Source organism: Arachis duranensis, chromosome 7 (genome assembly GCF_000817695.3).
Source record: "Arachis duranensis cultivar V14167 chromosome 7, aradu.V14167.gnm2.J7QH, whole genome shotgun sequence".
Lineage (NCBI taxonomy): Eukaryota > Viridiplantae > Streptophyta > Magnoliopsida > Fabales > Fabaceae > Arachis > Arachis duranensis.
Window position 1 is genome coordinate 74,247,986 of NC_029778.3, and position 5,570 is coordinate 74,253,555.

Below are 5,570 nucleotides of genomic sequence, written 5' to 3' on the forward strand. Positions count from 1 at the left end.
ATATAGTAGCTACACTTATATAGAGTAGCTATAGGTATACAATGTTGTTATGTTTTTAAAGTGATGCAGTAGCAAAGATAAGTGTGACATATTCTTTTGAATTCTCATAAATATGAATGATGAAAAGTGTAGTCTTTGGTTCTCAAGCGCTTCACTTGAAAACCATATTCTATTCTAAACGCTAAAAGTGTAGTTTTTCATACAGAAAAGCGTAGCCTTTAAGAATAGACAATGCCTAAATAGGCATCTCCCACTAAAGCGTCTCCAAAGTCAAGAAAACGTAACTTTTGCTAAAGACATTATTTTTTATATATTTTTAACTACATTTTTTAAGAGTTGTTGAATAGATGATTTTCTTATAGAATGAGATTTTATCCAAGCTTGTGAGGTTATATGCAAGCTTTTAGGAGTTTCTACCTCCCCTCATGTCTTTTTCCAACTTTCTCACTTAACTAAACATTTTAGTGCCAATAGCTAGCAGTAGTGGGCCTCTTTTCAAGCTCACCAAGTACGAAAAATTTTGAACAGTTTTTAAGATTCGTTTTATGACTTCAAAAATTTTAATTTCAAAACCTCCCTTTGTGAGGGAGTCGTTCCTTTTTTTTGAGTCAGACAAGTTAAAATTTATGTATAATATCTACTCTCATAAAGATATTGAAAGTTCTAAATACGACTTTGATGTTATTGATATCACAAACTGACTCATGGTTGAGGCGTTGAAGGAGTGCTTGTAGCAAAGATGACTAGCAACTTAGGTGTCTTTCAACGCTTGTAACAGATCAAATAGAACATTGCAGCTTGAGTCTCTGGTGCTACAAACTTGGGCACAACTTCCTCTTTTCAACAATGTGATCCAACCTTAGTAGCAAAAGTTGTAAACATCTCCCCTCCTCTTCTTCCTAGAAGAATTCAGAAAGGGTGGTGGGTCCTAGTCTAAAGAAGAAAAAATAATCCAAACTCTATTCTCGGTATGGTGATATTGTCACTCCTAGAATTCCTATTAAGGAGGTTGTTGATGAACAACTTCGTCTTCTTGGTGGCAGCATTACCATGGAAGGAGAAGTCATATTGAAGAATCTTCAGACCGCCTACTGTATAGTGCCTAAAAGTTAGGCTGCTGATAGGAGGTTTTACCGGTTTGGCCACCAAGATCCTTGTATCATATCCCATATAATTTGGATGAAACGAGTTAAACCTCGGCGAAACAAAAACAAATAGCTTACCATAACAAACTCTCCATATATCTCCTACATCCCTAAGATCTCGCCTCCTAAGAACTCAAAAATAACCAACGGCTAATACTCCTATGACGACTATAAATAAAAGTTCTCGGCCGACAATATGGAAAAGAAGAACAAAAGAACAAGACATCCATTCTACTCTTTTTACTTCAAAGATATTAAACTAACTTGACTCCTTTTTGCAGGTTCTACACTTGAGTCCGAGTTCAGAGGATTACTTCCCCGCCGATCAAAAGGTTCTCAAATACTTGTGGAAAAGTTCATACCCAACTTATAGCGTGGAAGAGTATCATTGCCAGAACATTTGGTACCTGATGAGCGGATAATTTATATGCTTTTTGGCATTGTTTTTAGGTAGTTTTTAGTGTGTTTTAGTTGCTTTTTATTATATTTTTGTTAGTTTTTATGCAAAAATCACATTTCTGGACTTTACTATGAGTTTGTGTGCTTTTCTGTGATTTCAGGTATTTTCTGGCTGAAATTGAGGGACCTAAGCAAAAATCTGATTCATAGGCTAAGAAAGGACTGCAGATGTTGTTGGATTCTGACCTCCCTGCACTTGAAGTGGATTTTCTGGAGCTACAGAAGCCTAATTGGCGCGATCTCAATTGAGTTGGAAAGTAGACATCTTGGGCTTTCCAGAAATGTATAATAGTCGATACTTTGCTCGAGATTTGATCGCTTAAACTGGCGTCCAAACACCCACCAGAGACCCGTTTCTGGTGTAAAATGTCGGAACTGGCACTAGAACTGGAGTTAAACGTCCAAACTGGCATCCAAGATGGCGTTTAACTCCAATGATGGCCTATGCACGTGAAAGCATCAAAGCTCAGCCCAAACACACACCAAGTGGGTCCCGACAGTAGATTTCTGCACTATCTGCACTTAGTTACTCATTTTTCTGTAAACCCTAGTAACTAGTTTAGTATATATAGCACTTATTACTATTGTATTGGAGGTATTTGAACCCTTTTATTGTTTATCATGCCATTAGGGAGGCTGGCCATTCGGCCATACCTAGACCATTTGTTCTTATGTATTTTTCAACGGTGGAGTTTCTACACCTCATAGATTAAGGTGAGGAGCTCTGCTGTTCCTCATGAATTAATGCAAGTACTATTGTTTTTCTTTCAATTCACAAGATCCGCGTGCTTGACAACCACAAGCGGTCTATATGATGTTCAACGTAGTCATTGGACGACTGTCGGAGTATATTCTCTTGGGTCTCTGATCCGCGATTCGCATCGTCTCTCCTGACAACAGAGCATCCAAATCTGATATTAGAACCTTCGTGGTATAGGCTAGAACCAATAGACAGCATTCCTGAGATCCGAAAAGTCTAAACCTTGTTTGTGGTATTCTGAGTAGGATCTGGGAAAGGATGACTGTGATGAGTTTCAAACTCGCGACTGTTGGGCGCAGTGACAGTGTGCAAAAGGATCAAGGAATCCTATTCCAACACAAGTGAGAACCGGCAGATGATTAGCCCTGCGGTAGCTGTGCCTGGTATTTTTCATCCGAGACGAGAAATCCGACGGTTGATTAGCCGTACAAAAACCGTAGCCGGACCATTTTCACTGAGAGGATCATACAACTTGCCATGGAAGAGAGGACGCATGATTGGATGAAGACAATAGGAAAGCAGAGGTTCAGAAGTAACAAAGTATCTCCAAACGCTTATCTGAAATTTCCACCAATGAATTACATAAGTGTCTCTATGTTATTTTCCGTTTTATTTATCTTTTAATTATCAAATCCTCATAACCATTTGAATCCGTCTGACTGAGATTTACAAGATGACCATAGCTTGCTTCAAGCCAGCAATCTCCGTGGGATCGACCCTTACTCATGTAAGGTAATACTTGGACGACCTAGTGCACTTGCTGGTTAGTTGTGCAGAGTTGTGAAAAGTGTGATCACAATTTCGTGCACCAAGTTTTTGGCGCTGTTACCGGGGATTGTTCGAGTTTGGACAACTGACGGTTCATCTTGTTGCTTAGATTGGGTAATTATATTTTATGTTTAAGTTTTTTTATTTTTATTTTCAAAAAATTTAAAAAAAATCATAAAAACCAAAAAATATTTTGTGTTTCTTGTTTGAGTCTAATGTCAAATCCTAAGTTTGGTGTCAATTGCATGTTTTTAATTTTCCTAAGTTTTCGAAAAAATTCATGCATTGTGTTCTTCTGTGATCTTTGAGTGGTTCTTTATGATTTCCTTTGTCTAATCTTATGATTTTCCTGCTTTGTGTTTTATGTTGTTTTTCATATGCATTTTCAAAATCATAGTGTTTGATCATTCAAAATTTCTAAGTTTGGTGTCTTGCATGTCTTTCTTTTCTTAAAAATTTTCAAAGATATGTCCTTGATTTTCATCATGATCTTTAAAGTGTTCTTGGTATTCATCTTAGCATTCAAAGTGTCCTTGCATGCATTACTTGTTTTGATCTTGCATTTTTATGTTTTATTTCATTTTGTTGTTTTTCTCTCTCTTCATTAAAATTTCAAAAATAAAAAAATATATTCTCAAGTAAATAATACAGAGAAATGAAGGTTCAGAACATAAGGCAGAAGAATCACAGAGAAAAAGAGATCACTGGCGTTAAAACGTTAGTAAAGAAGCAATTTGGGCGTTAAACGCCATAATGGCTATCATTCTGGGCGTTTAACGCTAGTAAAGGTACCATTATGGGCGTTTAGAAAAATGCCCAGTAAGAAAGGATTCCTGGCGTTTAACGCCAGCCAGGGTATCTGGCTGGGCGTTAAACGCCCAACGAGGCAGCCACATGGGCGTTTAACGCTAGGATGACACATGGGAGGTAATTTCATTTCGAATTAAAATTTTTTTCAATTTTTCATGTTTTAAATCATAATTTTAAAATCTTATCTTTCCACACTTTCAAAAAATCCTTGCTAACAATTAATGTTTTGATTAAAAAAAATTGCAAGTTTGTGACTTTCTTGTTAAGAAAGGTTCAATCTTTGAATTTTAGAATCATATCTTTTAATTTCTTGTTAGTCAAGTCATCAATTTTAAAAATCAAATCTTTTTCAATCATATCTTTTCAATCATATCTTTTTAAAATCATATCTTTTTAAATCAAATCTTTTTCAATCATATCTTTTTTTTTTTAAATTTTGATTTCAAAATCTTTTTTCTAACTTCTTATCTTTTCAAAATTATTTTCAAATCTTTTTCAACTAATTACTATTTCTTATCTTTTTCAAAACCGCCTAACCACTTTTCCACTTCCAATTTTTGAAAATCACTAACCACTTTTTCAAAAATATTTTTAATTAAAACTAAAACAAATAGTTAATTAAAAATCTTTTTAGTTTTAAATTTTTTTTTAAAATATTTTTAGTTTTAATTTTTGAATACTCTCTCTCTCTCATCTCTTTCTATTTATTTACTAACACTTCTCTTCTACTTATAATTCGAACCCTCTCTCTCCCTATGTGTTCGAATTCTTCTTATTCTCTCTCTACCTCATTCCTCTATTCTTCTTTTCTTCTGACACATCAAGAAATCTCTATACTGTGACATAGAAGATTCCACTACTCCCTTTTATTCTCTTCTTTTTCTCAATTCCTGCCATTGGAGCAAACAACTTTGAGCTTAAGCCTCAATTAGTTTCTCTAATGCAGCAGAATTGCAAGTTTCATGGACTTCCATCGGAAGATCCTCATCAGTTCTTAGCTGAATTCCTGCAGATCTGTGATATTGTTAAGACCAATGGGGTTTATCCCAAGGTCTACAGACTTATGCTTTTCTCCTTTGCTATAAGAGACAGAGCTAGAACATGGTTGGACTCACAACCTAGAGAAAGCCTAAACTCTTGGGACAAGTTGGTCAATGCTTTCTTGACCAAATTCTTTCCACTTCAAAAGATGAGCAAGCTTAGAGTGGAAGTCCAAACCTTCAAACAGAAGGAAGGTGAATCCCTCTATGAAGCTTGGGAAAGATACAAGTAATTAACCAAAAGGTGTCCTTCTGACATGCTTCCAGAATGGAGCATCATATGTATATTCTATGATGGTCTGTCTGAATTGTCCAAGATGTCATTGGACCATTCTGCTGGTGGATCTTTTCATCTGAAAACACCTGCAAAAGCCCCGAAACTTATTGAGATGGTTGCAAATAACCAGTTCATGTACACTTCTGAAAGAAATTTCATGAACAATGGGATGACTCAGAAGAAAGAAGTTCTTGAGGTTGATACTTTGAATGCCATATTGGCTCAAAACAAAATATTGACTCAGCAAGTCAATATGATTTCTCAGAATCTGACTGGATTGCAAGTTGCATCTGGCAGTGCTAAAGAAGCCT

General features: G+C 35.9%; 1 long non-coding RNA gene and 1 other non-coding gene across 2 annotated transcripts in view; one reads left to right on the forward strand and one right to left on the reverse strand.

The window, feature by feature from the left end:
• LOC107459616 (uncharacterized) overlaps positions 1 to 2,375 on the forward strand; it is a 6,248-nt gene extending 3,873 nt beyond the window's left edge. Inside the window, exons 3-4 of the long non-coding RNA XR_008001526.1 lie at positions 1,427 to 1,595; positions 1,706 to 2,375. This is a non-coding gene — a long non-coding RNA (uncharacterized LOC107459616). The remainder of the gene's footprint in view (positions 1 to 1,426; positions 1,596 to 1,705) is intronic.
• Positions 2,376 to 5,137: 2,762 nt separating this feature from the next.
• Positions 5,138 to 5,245, reverse strand: LOC127741031 (small nucleolar RNA R71). The gene has a single exon (XR_008001883.1). It is a non-coding gene; the product is annotated as a small nucleolar RNA R71 (small nucleolar RNA).
• Between the last annotated feature and the right edge of the window lie 325 nt (positions 5,246 to 5,570).